The sequence below is a fragment of the Lactuca virosa genome, chromosome 3, assembly GCF_052849685.1.
Source record: "Lactuca virosa cultivar CGN04683 chromosome 3, Lactuca_virosa_CGN04683_v6, whole genome shotgun sequence".
Lineage (NCBI taxonomy): Eukaryota > Viridiplantae > Streptophyta > Magnoliopsida > Asterales > Asteraceae > Lactuca > Lactuca virosa.
The window spans coordinates 112,769,955-112,785,604 of record NC_136428.1 but is presented as its reverse complement, the minus strand read 5'-3'; positions in this window follow the sequence as shown (position 1 = coordinate 112,785,604).

Sequence of the window (15,650 nt, the reverse complement as noted above, 5' to 3'; positions counted from 1 at the left end):
ATCATGGGGCTAGGGACCCCATTGCAAGCAGCAAGTGATTGGCAGATGTTGCCAACGCCTTCCGCACCAGTCGTTTTCCCGAGGGGGACAAGGTCATATTAGCATCCTGCCTCCTAAAGGACATGGATCGTGATTGGTGGGGGGAGGTAGGGCATGCTATAGGGGATGATGTTGTTGTTGATTCGATGACCTGGAGTGATTTCTTGACTAGGTTCCCGAGCCAAGTTTGCACCGGTGATTGAGGTGCAGCAGCAGGCGCGAGAGTTTCAGGATCTCCGTCAGACTACTGAGGCGGTGACTGAGATCACCGCTACGTTCAGGGATAGGGCACTTCTAGTTCCCCAGTATGTGGCTGACGAGGAGATGAAGAAGGCCCAGTACCACGAGATGTCGAGTCAAGAGCTCTGGACTCGTCGAGTAGGCCTGGCAGAGTGAAACCCTAATTTCCTGGTTTTACACCCTATTTAAGCATCTTAATCCCCACCCATTGGCCTCATTTACAGCCTCCTTGTCCCAAACCCTAATCCACGAAACCCTAGAGCTTTCCTTGAGTGTGTGAGCCATTTTGAGTGATCTTTGTGCACTTTTGAAGCTTGTGGAAGAAGAAGAAGATAGAAGGCTCAAGAGGGAGGGATTAGATCCTGAATCTACACTCCATTTGCTACGTTTTATGGTAATAAAGTCTCTAACTTGATCATTCCTTTCTTAGATCTATTTACTTCCACTTTATGAGGGTTTTGGTTCAAGAACCTTGGTCCTTGGGATTTGGACGTCCCAAGTGACTTATATCTCAGATCTAGAATCTAGAAGGGGTTCCATGGCATAAAGGTGCAAACTTTATGACCATGGAATCCCCATGCAAGCTTATAAGCATTAATATGGCCTTTTTAGCCATAAGAGGCCATGCATGGAAGGAAAGCTGGGAACTTTACGTGACCAACTGGTGTTCAGGGCCTAGATCTAGTATAGTGTGCCTTGGTTCAGAGTGTTATGGCTTGTGGACCCAGATCTATGTTCTAGAGAAGTTAGGGTTTGAGTTAAACCCATTAAGAAGGACTAAGAGCGGGTAAAGTTGGAAACTTTACCCTTAAAAGTGTATTCCCAGTAGGTGGATGAAGTTTGGAGCTTGGATCTGAAGGGTAGGAGCTTAATCCATTGAGATGGCTCAATCAGACAGGGGAACTCGGCGAGTCCATAGAGGGACTCGACGAGTTGATTTGGTATGTCCCGTTTTAGATTAAGGCAGAACTCAATGAGTCGGTGAAGGGACTCGGCGAGTTAAACTGGTGGATCGCGACTCTAAGTAGTGTGGAAACTCGACGAGTCAGTAGGAAACTCGATGAGTTAGATCGCGATTTCAGGATCTAGGACTCGGCGAGTTAGTGCAACCAGAAGGTTGACTTTGACCCAAACGTTGACTTTGACCAGGAGTAAAATAGTCATTTTACCCTAAGAAGGATTATCAGATTTTGATTAAGTGTTATTATGAAATTGATAGTCGGGGAGTCGCCGGAGCAGCAGTCAGAGATTCCTCATTCGAGTTTTCAGCAGTCATCCTTGTGAGGTGAGTTTCCTTCAGTAGGAACGGGTCTACGGCACCAAGGCCAGCCCGCAATATGATTATGTTAGTAACGGAGTGTGGGCGAGGCTCGTATCTCCTAGTGAGCTGAGTGTGGGCAGGGCCCGTATCTCATAGCCTAGTTTGATTATGGATATGTGCCTGATTGATAGAATTAGTTATACTTTTTGTCTGTGTGATACTTGTATGTATGTTTAGTAGCTGAGTGTGGGGGGGCACGTATCTCATAGCAGCTGAGTGTGGGCGGGGCCCGTATCTCATAGTAGTCGAGTGTGGGCGGGGCCCGTATCTCGTAGCAGCTGAGTGTGGACGGGGCCCGTATCTCAGAATCAGCGGAGTGTGGGCTGGGCCCGTATCTCCCAATTAGCGGAGTGTGGGCAGGGCCCGTATCTCCTAGTTACATGTTATGTGTATGGTATGTGGTAGTTTGGGGAGACTCACTAAGCTTCGTGCTTACAGTTTTTAGTTTTGGTTTCAGGTACTTCCGGTAGCAAGGGGAATGACTCGGGATGATTGCAGTGCACACACCATTTGTTCAGCCTGGGATGTTGTTACTCTGATGTTTTGATATACATTGATATGATGTTTGAGATATTATGACATGTGTTTTGGATAACTATGGTTTTATTAATAATTAAAAACGAAATTTTTGGTCTGTATTTTTGGGATGTTTCAAGTTGGTATCAGAGCCTTGGTTTGAGGGATTCGGGCACACTCTCGGGTGTGTTTGAACTCAAACTAAGAACTTTGTATGAAAATTTTCAAAAGAGAAGCATTTTTACCAAAAAAGAATTTTGAAAAAGAAAAGAACTTTGAAAAGAGAAAAATGGTGTGGTGCATGCAATCAACCGTGCTCAAGTAAGTACTCCCAAATTACCCATACAAGTTTATGTTATGATATGTTTATGAGAACTGCATGCTAGATTAGGACTACGGATCTAGGAAGGATGCCTTATGTGCCTATTATATGTGTATCGGCTTTATGAGAATTGCATGCTAGATTAGGACTAAGGATCTAGGAAGGATGCCTTATGTGCCTGTTATATGTATCTCAGCTTCATGAACCGCATGCTAGTACATATTAGTCAGGGATAGCCTGAGAGAGATATGATTGATTATGTTCACTCGATGCTCGAATGCTACTTGCTTTGTGCTTTTAGGAGTTCTAGTTATCTTTAACTAACTAGTAAATGAATATGTTAAGTTACATATTGCGAGGGCTAAATAATTTCAGAAGGTTAGTTCTAGCTCTATTGTGCAGCTCTTGTTTAAGTCCAACCGTTGTAGGGTAGGATCTCTCATTCGAAGAATTATCTAGTCTTAGTAATATGTAATATTCACGAGCTAGTTAGGGGGAGATAGCAGGGACTTCTTATGCAGCTGATAGCGGAGAGTGGGTTGGTGATTACCCTAGGGCAAACCTAGGATGAGTTTAACATGAGATCAACAATAGTAGTAGAAATGACTTGGTGGAGTCGAGGTAGTTCTTGAGGAAAGTACTGTTGGATTAGGTGTCTAAGCCCATAACTATTTTTTGTATGTACTTAATTTGATCATGAGCATGGTCCTTTCGGGTTGCCTTCACTCATGCAACTTGATAGGATGACAAGAGGAGAGAGAGTAGGATTTATTATATGAATGATAAATTGGTACTCAAAATGGTTTTATTAATATATTACAAGATTAATATATTATTTGGAAATCATATTATTTAATTAGTATTGATCAGAAATTAATTTGGAATTAATTTAGTGGTCAAATGAGACTGATTAAATAATTGGGGGACTGTTATGCAAATCATTGATAGTTGCATAATTGGGCTGATGGACTCCATAGATTGGAGTGGACGAAATTTATGGGGAAGCCCATAAGATTTCTTCCATGGGCTCTAAGGAAGGAGTTCATGGGCTGCTTGTTGCCTAAGTTAGATATTAGGGTTTCCATCTAAAACCCTATCAGCCACAAGTATAAATAGACCCCATACAAAGGGATTTTCGTCGAATGCTTTTTGAAACCCTAAGGTGGCCGAAAATCCTTCTCTCCTAAGTCATTCCTCTTGCATTGGTTGTTTGTGACTCCATTAGAGGTGCAACACGTGGGGCACTAGGCTTTCAGAAGTCAAGATCAAGAAGGATTATACTTGTTATTGCTACATAACAAGAGAGGTAATGTTCTAACACTAATCATGTGTGAATTTTCGAAAATAATATGCTAGAAGTAGGGTTTATGCTTTGGATGATTATTTGCATGTATAACTTGAGAAAAACCTAGATACAAAGCATTAGGGTTGTATGTACACAATAGGAGTGTTGTAATGCTCAAAACTCATCAGTGATATCAGAGCCTAGGGTAGTTTTTCTGTTATATGATGCAAAAGTTAAGTTTTCAAAGCTGGAAAATTTTCGTTTTTGGTTCTGAACCATGTTCACGACGTGACAAAAGCTTTGTCACGACGTGAAGTCGGTTCTGACAGGGAATTTCGAAATTTTTGCTCTAATTTGATTTGGATAATTACCATAAATTATTTTGCAAATTAAAATCCGTTTTTTTTTTTGTGGTAATTGATATCCTAATCAAATTAAAAGATAATGGTCAAATTATAAGATGATTGCAAGATTATAAGATAAAATAATTATTTATAAATTTTAAATTGAATTATCTTACCATATAAAGTAGATTTATTCAAATTTTTTTGATAGAGATAAAAATTATGCCCTCAAGTTTTGGAATTTAAAATTTGATTAAAAGTTTTAATTTTGAAATATTAAATTCTAAAACCCTAGTATTTTGAATAGTTCAAATTACACCCTTATGGTTTATTAAATTAATCAAGTGTTTAATTAAAAGAGAAAATTAATAAATCCATAATGACATGGTTTAAATTTAATTAAATTAAAAGTCTAATTTATTAATAGATTAAACCACCTAGTATTTTAAATGTATAAAATACACCCTTATACTATATAAAATTAAAAGTTTAATATATTATATGTATAAGTAAACAATCAGTCTGACCGTTAGTAGGCCTCATTCACGAAGCTGTTCTATAAGGGGTGTTTAAGGAAGCGGCTTGTTAAATAACCGACATTGGGTATCCACTCTTACCCACCGCATCCTTGACTAGTGGAGGGTCGTTAGCCGAACGGGTAGGATAGGACACAAACTTCCATTATAAGTATAATGAAATAGTAAGTAACTAAATGCTTTTATAAATTCCCAAATCTTAGTTACTTTAGGAAAAATGTGAATTTGATGCTAACCCATGAAATTGCACATTGCACCTTGTTGGTCGTTAGTGGGGCATGTGTGGTTAACCGACACATTAATATGGGACTAAAGAAGGATGGCAATGGGTAGCTCGTAGATTGTCACAAATTGATGGAGCGTGTGTGGTTAACCGACACATTGATTAGGTGATAAACGTCTTCGAGAGTACCAAGCCAATTTGCATGGTTATTCACACATTGTTTGTGATCCTCGGTATCCCAGTCACAAACTTGAAGGGCATAATCGAGATTAAACATTCCATCGAAAAGTTCAATGAATCTCAAAAGATCTAAGAGTTTAATTTCAAACCTAACTCGTTTAAAATTTCGTTTTCGTGGTGGAATTGGTAAATCGTCATTTACCTACCGACAAATAGTTTGCAATTGGATTACGGCATCCCTCTTCTGAATTGTGAATTATTGTGTTGGATCCTAGCCTTAATATTTCATTTGGGTGTTATATTAAGGATTAAATCAACTAACTTGTATTTCTCCCCTTGTAGATGTCTAGTTCTGACAACTATGGTCTTCCTAAATCTTTTGGAAAAGGCTTTCCTGATGAAGATGATTTTCCACATTTCAATCAAGGAACTAGAAATCATACTTCACTTCCTCCACCTCCTCCAATAGTTCTCCCTGACCCACATGTTCGAAGACTTGAAAAGTTCAATGTAACGCCCGGGTTTCGGGGCTAAGCATTTTAGATGATGTAATAGTCTAGGTCAACTATTGTAACTCTTTTGATGTAATAAAGATGAAATATTTGAATACTATGTGAATTATGTGTATTTGTGTGCTTATTATTTAATTATAAATGTATAATTAATAAAGAATAAAAATAAGCGTCAAAATTAAAGTGTGAGATAAGCCCAATATCTTTATATAAAGTTGTAGTGGTCGAAACAAGGATTCCGGGGATATAAAGAACGCCGAAATCCGAGTTATAACGAAGAAGTTATGACCCGTCGAAGTTTCGTGATGGAACCGGCACGATACCGGGAAGCGTAAATAGTGAATTTATGATAGAGCGAGTTTTGGCCTTAGCGATCTAAACGAAAGTCGTAGAAAACGTTAAACCGAGAGCGTCCATAAAAAGAACGCCCGAATCTGACTTCGTATGAGGAAGTTATGATTTTTCGAAGTTTCGGCTTAGCAGTGTACAGCCCGAAGTTCGAATATTAGATCGAGCGGTTTTTAGCCGACACAACCTAAACGAGAATCGAAGATCTCGTTAATAGTAGCATAACGAAAAAAAGATAGACGAAAACGGACGTCAGATGAAGAAGTTATGAATTTTTAACGTACCAATCCAGTTCCGGCCTGTTAAAAATATAACTTTTAAAATAAAGTCAAAATTAGCCGACGGAGTCTAAACGAAAGTTGTAGAGTACGTTCCCGCCTACGCGTGGATATAAAGAACGTCGAAAACAGAGCTCGTATGCGAAAGATACGAATTTTTAAAGTTTAGACTCGAATTTGCGAAGCCTGTTGCTCGATTGATGACGTGGCAAGATCCTAGCCGTTGCTTGATGATCACGGTTTAGCCTTCGGATTAGAACACCTGGCCTCGCTACGCCTCGCGTACAAAGGAACGCCCAACGTCCGAGGAGCGCCCTGCGTCCGAAGGGAACGCTGCGCGTACCCAAGCCTTTTGCGGTCCGAGAGATGGCCACGATGCACCACCAGCGAAGCAACACCTCAGCACACGAACGCGCCGCGTCCGAACCTACGCCCTGCGTAGACCGAGGACCTCCGGCCTATAAAATGAATGCGAGATTGCCCGGATTTTTCACACATTTCCACTTCTCTCTCTAAATACTTTCTCTCTCTAACCCATTCCAACTCCCCTAAACCCTAGGAAAAACCCCTAGCACCCAAAGGAAGCCCCGAGGCTCCCGGAGTCTCGAGAAAAAGGGTCTTTCGGTTTAGAAACGCTGCTCCGAGCAAAGTCCGGTTTTCTTTAAAATCCGCTGTAAGTGAGCTACGCCTACGCTATTTTTAATATAGCTTTTAAATAATTATAGTAATGTTATTAGGTCCTTAAAATAATTATTTGGGCTATTATTATGAGTTATATTGAGTGTTATTTAACGCTTATATAATAATAATAATAGCTAGACTATTAATTAGTCGCGGTTAACGTTAAAACTAAACCCTAGTGGTATTGATACTAGGTTTTGGTCAAGGAAAAATTGTTTTCAGATAACGAAGCGTTGTTCGAGTACCGAGTCACCACCTGATCAAGTGAGTGCATAGTTACTTTCATCTTACACATAGATATGAAGTATTTAATATAAATTACGTGCTATGTGTGCATATTGTCTGAATACTTGCTGTCTATGCTGGGTGAAATATTTTTATACACGTTTTAAATGATTTAAACTGTATATGTATTTTATATCTACAAAATGTGTTGGGTAAAACATGGGTAGATGTAATAGTTGTTGTGTGACAAAATAAAATAATGAGAAGCCTCGTTATAGATGTTATTGATGATCCAGTCATCTAGCGGAGTATAGATGACGACCACGTACTATTCTAGACAGTCCAGTGGAACGCTAGCAGGCTCGCAACCTGTAGGTGTTTATTTGAACTGTGTGTTTACCAACAGTACTCCATCCCCCACATGGTTACCTTATTTGACATTAATTGTTGAGGAATCCCCGAAGCATGTGTTGTCGCCCCGATGAAAGTCCTTAGACTAGGTCCCTTGAGTTAGATGTTTTAGGGACGTAAAGTGAGGATAAGGGGAACGGGTAATCGGGTTTGTTTGGTTTGATAAAGTTAATAAACTTATTTATTGTGGGTTGAAAACCCTATGTGCTCACCAGGCTCCTAAGCCTGACCCACTCAGTTTCTTGTATTACAAGTAGTGGCGCATGAGCATAGATGTTTGGATGAGAGATAAGGGATTATAGGCCTGTAAATACGAAATAATGTAGTAAGGCTTATGTTGTACTGTTTATGCTTTTGATCTGTATCGAACATGACATCCCGAGTCTTTTAATGAAATACATTTCTTTGGAAATGCTTTTGATGAATCTTTATCATATTTTGTTTTGGGACAAATTCCGCAACACTTTTATTTAAAATGTTACTCTGATTTTCAAACAAGCATAAACAAAATCGGTCTTTTCTGGCCGTGAAAATGGGGATGTCACAGTTGGTATCAGAGCATTAGTTTAAGCAAACTAGGAATTTGTAGGATTTCTAGACTTAAACTTATAATGCTAAGCGATGATTGTGAGGTGTGAGCACTAGCTTATTTTAGGAATTATGCCTAAAATGCTTTTATGTGCTAAATGCTTTATGCCTTATGTGCTGTTAATTGTTCGGATCTATGGTCTGTTGCCGACCGGATCTGGAAACCTTATGTGTTTAGGATTCTAAACGTACGACTACGATATTAGAACTAACATGTAAACGTTTCGGAGTGATAAGGATGATTTAAACGTCTATCCTAAATAAAGATCTAAATTCACCTTATTCGGTGTATAGATCAAAATGGCAAGAACCCGCAGTGGAGCCGGGAATGCAAATGGGAACAGAAACCAACCCCCAGTGATTGAGCAAATACCGGTTGTAGTAGCCGCTGCTGAGCCAATAACGATGGCCGGAGTGCAAGCGATGATCCAGGCGATGTTGGATCGTCAAATTGAGGAAACCAGACGTTTGCTCCAACAAAATCGAGAGGAAGCTACCATACAGATCGAACAGCCTGAGTTGAACGAAGGGCAGACTGAGGAGGGGAACTACAGTGGAACCGTTGGTCAAGTCAACCCACCGATAGTTCGACAAAACAACCAAGATGACGGAGTCGAGAGGAATGGATGCAAGTACAAGGATTTTCTGACTTGCAAGCCATCGACTTTCACTGGAAAGGAAGATATGATCGGGGTCATGGATTGGATCTCGGAGATGGAGTTAGCTTTTATGACGTGTGGTTGCAGAGGCACACTACAGACCACATTTGCAGTGCGTCAGTTCCGAGGAGGCGCTGTGCGTTGGTGGAACACCCTGGGAAGACCTTGAGCCCCAATGAGCCCCTGCAGCTGACATGGGCGGAGTTTTTAGTACAATTCAAGTGCAAGTACTGCTCAGCCCAAAACCTACTCAAGCTAGAAAACCAGTTCCTAACCCTGAAGAAAGGAAGCATGTCCATTGATGAGTACACTAACAACTTCACAGAGAAAATGGAGTTTGCCTTGCGGCTTGTCCCGGATGAGCTGACAAAGATCGACAAGTACGCTAAGGGACTCCCATGGGAGTATGCGGTGCCGGTACGTCAGTCACATACTCTGGAGGCGGCTATCTGGGCTGCCAAGTCTGTGGAGGAAATGATCAAGGGAAGAGCTGCCAGCAAGGTTGAGGTTGGCGAGAAGAGAAAATTTGAAGGGTCTGCTAAACCCAACAATAAGAAGAGCAAGTTCGGTTCGAAGAAGTTCGGGGGAGGAAATGAATCAAAATGGTGCGAGAAGTGCAAGAAGAAGCACTCGGGAAAATGTAGCGAGGAAGTGACCTGCTACAAGTGTGGGAAAACGGGGCACTATGCCAATGAGTGCACCATCAACAAGAGGGTGTGCTACGAGTGCCGTGAAGAAGGTCACATTGCTAAGGATTGCCCAAAGAAAAAAGATGCGGCAAGACCCAACATTCCACCAAAGCCGAAGGCGAGAGCCTTCCAGATGACGCTCGAGGCTGCGAAGGAGGCAGCAGACGTCACTTCAGGTACCTTTCTTGTAAATGGTTTGCCTGCCAATATACTGTTTGATTCCGGAGCCAACTACTCCATTGTATCGCATAAATTTGGTGGGAAATTAGCATTGCCTATAGAAAAACTTGATAATGCCCTGATTGTAGAAGTTGCCAGTGGCAAGTTCGTACCTGTTAGTAATCGTATTAGGAACATCGTCATCGACCTAAACAGAAACGAATTCCACGAAGAGTTATTACCCATAGAGTTAAACGGTTTCGATATCGTTTTGGGTATGGATTGGCTTAGCGCCAACGATGCTGAGATTCAATGCCGAAAGAAGATAGTAAGGGTAAACCCACCCGGAAAATAGTCATTTATGGTGTACGGGGACAAACGCCGAGTAAATTCTGGAATCATCTCCCTGATGAAAACCAGAAAATGTTTTTCCAAGGGATGTGCATCATACTTGGCATTTGTGATCGATGCTAAGAAGGAAAAGAAGGAGGTGCAGAATATACCGGTCGTATGTGATTATCCAGAAGTCTTTCCCGAAGATCTTCCTGGATTACCACCTGATAGACAAGTGGAGTTTCGTATAGACTTGTTACCAGGAATGACACCGATAGCAAAGGGACCTTACCGATTAGCACCGACGGAGATGAAGGAGCTCATGACGCAACTTCAGGAGCTGTTGGACAATGGGAACGGGAACCCCACGGCGAGACACGATCTCGCGAACGTACACTTCGGCCAATTACTCGGCCGATGAGCTCTCCCGTATGGTCAAGAAATGGGCACTCTTGGTCAATCGATCCACGATGACCCATATAGCATCAAACCCCTTCGCCGTCCTCGGCAACTTGGTAATAAAATCCATCGTGATCTGTTCCTATTTCCACATGGGAATCTCCAGGGGCTGCAGCTTGCCATGCGGCTTCTGATGCTCGGCCTTGACCATCCTACAGGTCAAGCACCTCTCGACGTACCAAGCGATTTCTCGCTTCATGCACGGCCACCAATAGCTCAAACTCAAATCCCGGTACATCTTGGTGGCCCCCGGGTGAATAGAGAAATGAGACTTATGAGCCTCCTCCATAACCGTCTGCCTAACCCCACCCGACATTGGAACCCAAACCCGACCGCATCGGGTCAATAGTCCCCGACTATCCTGCACGAACCAGGTATTCTCGCCCTTGATCCTCTCCAGCTTCTAATTTTCCGGTCGTATGCCCTCAACCTGGGCATCTCTGATCAAACTCACAAATGGAGAATCCACCACTATCCTCATACATACCGCTGGGGTGTAAGACCCAACTGACTTGCGGCTCAAAGCATCCGCAACTACATTCGCTTTACCAGGATGGTAAAGGATCTCGCAATCGTAGTCCTTGACTACATCCAGCCACCTGCGTTGCATCATGTTCAGGTTTGGCTTATCCATGATATGTCTCAATCTCTTGTGATCCGTGTAAATGGTACAGTGGACCCCATAGAGGTAATGTCTCCATATCTTGAGGGCGAACACCACCGCCCCCAGCTCCAAGTCATGCGTAGGGTATCTCGTCTCATGCGGCTTCAGCTGCCGCGATGCGTAGGCTATCACTCGTCCTCTCTGCATGAGGATCGCCCCTAAACCTGTGATGGATGCATCACAGAACACCACAAAATCCTCAACTCCCTCGGGAGTGTCAAGACTGGTGCCTCACACAAACGCTGACGAAGGGTCTCAAACGCCCTCTACTGCTCGGGGCCCCACCGGAAATCCACCCCCTTCCTCGTCGGACGAGTGAGGGGTACTGCAATCTTGGAGAAATCCCGTATGAACCTCCAGTAGTACCCTGCCAATCCCAGAAAGCTCCTAATATCTTAGGGAGATTTCGGAATTTCCCACTGCATAACTGCCTCGATTTTGGCTGAATCGACCAAAATCCCCTCCTGGTTAACGAGATGTCCGAGGAACTGGACCTCTCGTAACCAAAACTCACACTTCGAGAACTTGGCGTACATCCATTCTCGTCTCAGAACTCCCAACAGCTCTCGCAGATGCTCCTCATGCTGCTCTCGGGTCTTGGAATACACCAAGATATCATTTATAAACACTATGACCGAGCGATCAAGCATCGGTCTGCAGACCCGATTCATCAGGTCCATGAACATTGCTGGCGCGTTGGTGAGCCCAAACGGCATCACCACGAACTCGTAATGTCCATAACGAGTTCGGAACGTGGTCTTCTCCACGTCCTCCTCTCTGACCCTGACCTGATGATACTCAGACCTTAAGTCTATCTTGGAAAACCAAGATGCGCCCTGCAAATGATCGAAGAGATCGTCTAACCTCGGGAGTGGGTAACGGTTCTTCACCGTTAACTTATTCAACTCCCGGTAATCAATGCACATCCGGTGCAAACCGTCCTTCTTCCGGACAAAAAAAATCGGCGCTCCCCATGGAGAACTGCTAGGTCGAATGAACTGCTTGCCCAACAGTTCCCTTAGCTGCGATGACAGTACCTGCATCTCTGGTGGTGCCAATCGGTACGGCGCCTTAGCGATAGGGGCCGCACCTGGTACCAGGTCGATCCTGAACTCGACCTGCCTCTCCGGAGGTATCCCTGGCAACTCCTCCGGAAACACATCTGCAAACTCCCTGACCACCGATACATCGGAAACCGAAATCCGATCCCTGAATCGCGTATCTACCACATACGCTAGATAACCCGCACACCCGTGCTGAATGTACTGCCGATCCCTGACAGCTGAACAAAACCCTGATCCCACTCTGGTGCCCTCGCCATATACAATCAGTTCTCCCCCACTTGGGGTTCGAACTACCACTCGCTGGCCCTCGCAATCAATCATAGCACCGAACCGACTAAGCCAATCCATGCCTACAATCACGCACACCTCCCCCATGGGGATCAGAATCAAATCTATCGGAAAGGACACCCCGAAAATCTCCAAGTCACACCCTCGATAAACTGAAGAAGCAGAAACCCCGTGTTCGTTGGCGATAGACACTCGCAACGGACACTCTAACTCGCCCACTGGCGCACTGAACTCCCTACTAAATGACTGAGATACGAAGGACCGACTCGCCCCCGAGTCAAATAAGACCAAAGCAGGCAAAGAGTTCACTAAAAACGTACCTAATCACAGGTACAACAGATAAGCATGCAACAGATAAAGAAAACGAGATAAAGGATAGAAACATACCAGCAACCACATCTGGTGCTGCTCTGACCTCCTCCGCGGTAAGCTATAAAGCACGACCCTGAGCCTTCGGAGGCTCTGTCCTGACTGGTCTCCCATCCGTGATCCTCAAAGTAGCCGACGCTGGAGCCTGCGCCGGTTTGGCGGCGAGTAACGGGCAGTTGGCCTTCAAATGGCCAACCTGATCACAATGGTAAGATAACTTCATACTCGGTATCGGAGCGGCCTGGCGACAATCCTTCGCATAGTGCCCCTCCTTGCCACACCTGTGGTACCCACTACTGGCTCGACAAATCCCGGAATGAACCCTGCCGCACTTCCCATAAGAGCGGCTCTGCTGACTCCCAGACCTCAAATCAGCGGTCTTAAACCGCTCCGGCGCCGGCTGCGACTGTGTCGGGGCCGGCCGCTGCTCCCTCAGCTGCAGCTCAATCTGTAACATCCGGATTCCCAGGTATCCTATTTTAAGTATTTTATATTGAGTTTTAGAGGGGGGACTCCGCGAGTAGGCGCCCAGACTCGCCGAGTTGGATCGCGATGTGTTGGCCTGATTTAATGAAGGACTCGGCGAGTCCATTCGTGGACTCGGCGAGTCCACGCTGTTTAATGTAACCCTAATTCCTCGGGTTTGGGACCTATTTAAGGACCCTTATAGCCACCATTTGCTGCTACCAGACCCTTGAGAGAAACCCTAATAGTGCTTGAGCGTTTGAGAGAGAGAAGAAGCCATTATTGGACCTTTGTGGGTTGATTTTGCAAGAAGAAGTTGATTCCAGCTTAGAGGAGGCCAAGGAGGTTGCACATCTGTGGTTTTCAAGCAAAGGGCATCATATTTGAGGTAGCATATCGATCCTCTCTCTGTTTTGATAAAGAATCCATGGATCTAGGGTTTTCTATACCCTTTATTGGGATGATTTGTTGGAGATATGGTCCCTTATCATGTTTAGGCTTCAGATCTGGACCCATAGTGGTCCAGAGGACCTTATCCATCTTGCTTTATGATGAGATATGAAAGAAATGGACTTAGGATGTTGTATTTGGGGCTAAATCATCAAGTAGAGTCATTTGGACGTTACATGAGTATCAAGTTCGAACCTTTACGTGTTTATTGAGCTTGGGAAGGTCATTTGAGGAACAGATCTGACCTCAGAAGGTCATTTGAGTGTGAGCATGGAATGAACTCGCCGAGTCCATGAGCAGACTCGACGAGTCGAGTCGGGTTGCCCCGCGACTCGCGAACTGTGACGACCCGTGGAGTACAAGGTTGACTCAGCGAGTCAAGGGAGGACCAGGGGCGTAGAGGGCAGGCGTGTACTCGCCGAGTCACCCTAGTGCACTCGGTGAGTCGGGTCAAAGTTGACCGTTGACTTTCGTTGACCTTAGGGTTCTGGTCAAGGCTGATTCAGGAGAGTTCAGGGAAGGGTAGAATGGCCTTCTACCCAGTCTGTAGAGATGAGATCATGAGAGAGTATTGATCGGGAATGTTATTTGAATAATAGGAAGAGGCTAAGTCGGGACGTTGAGCACGAGAGGTTATCCGACTTCACTGAGGTGAGTCTTCTCACTATACTGTACCTGGAAGGGTACCTATGTGTGACCGGAACGTCTTGTATGCTATGATGTATGTGCTATATGCGGTTATGTGATATGTATGTGTTATGTATGCTATGAATGATAAGGACCGGAAGGTCAAGATGATATGTATGTATGTGCTATGTATGTTACGTATGGTAAGGACCGTAAGGTCGAGATGATATGGGCCGGAAGGTCAAGAGGGTACGGACCGGAAGGTCTACCAGGATTTGGGACGGAAGTCCCCTGAGACACACGGATCGGAAGATCCTACAGAGTTGTGGCCTGGAAAGGCGTATGTGGGGTATGTGGTATTTTGGGGAACTCACTAAGCGTTTATGCTTACAGTTGTTGTGTGATGTGTTCCAGGTACTAGCGAGGATCGCGGGAAGGCGCCGGCATGATCTGTACACACTTATGGAGTTTATGATATCGAGATCTTGGGACATGTTTTGTTATGTTACAGTGGACACATTATGTTTTTATGATTATCGTGTGAATGAATGTATGTTTTTAAATGAAAAATTGTTTTGAAAAAAAAATTACGTTGTTACACAATCTCTAACTCCCGCCATCTGGCGGCCTCCTGCAACTCCAGAAGAGTATCACATCGCTGGGTAGATACAAACTGTCGGATATCAGTCTTAAGCATACTCAGATAACGGGTCATCTGAGACTGCTCGGAAGCAAACTCTGGGCAGAACATCGCCCGCTCAGTGAACATACGGGTGATCTCCGTCACCGACTCCCCATCCTGTCTCAAACTCAGAAACTCCTGTGCCAACCGTTCCCGCTCAACCCGCAGAATGTAACGGGCGCGGAACATGTCCCTGAACTGCTCCCAAGTAACAGCAGCTCTCTGATCATCAGTGTACGACCCAGTCGCAAGTCTCCACCAGTCCTTGGCCCCAGACCTAAGCAGGTTCAGAGCACACCTGACCTTCTAGTCAGCAGGACACGAGTAGGTGAAGAAACACCCCTCCACATCTGAAATCCATCTCATAGCCTTGATGGGATCCTGCGTCCCATCAAAAGTAGGGGGCTTCGTGTTATCGAAGTCCCTGTACTAAAAACCTCTACCAACTCCTCCCCCTGCCGCTGATACAGCTGATGCAGCTGCTGCGGCGGCTGTCTCTGCAAGGGCTGCATAACGCTCATCAAAGTACTCCACCATGGCGGTCTTAATCGACCCAACATCTCTAGTAACTGTGCCCGGAATGCAGCAGCAACCTCATCCTGTAGGATCTCTCGGATCCTGGCATCCAACTCCTCTGTACCCATCTGCACCACTGGCTCAGGGGCCACCTGAGCTGGCCCCTGCTGGTCTCTG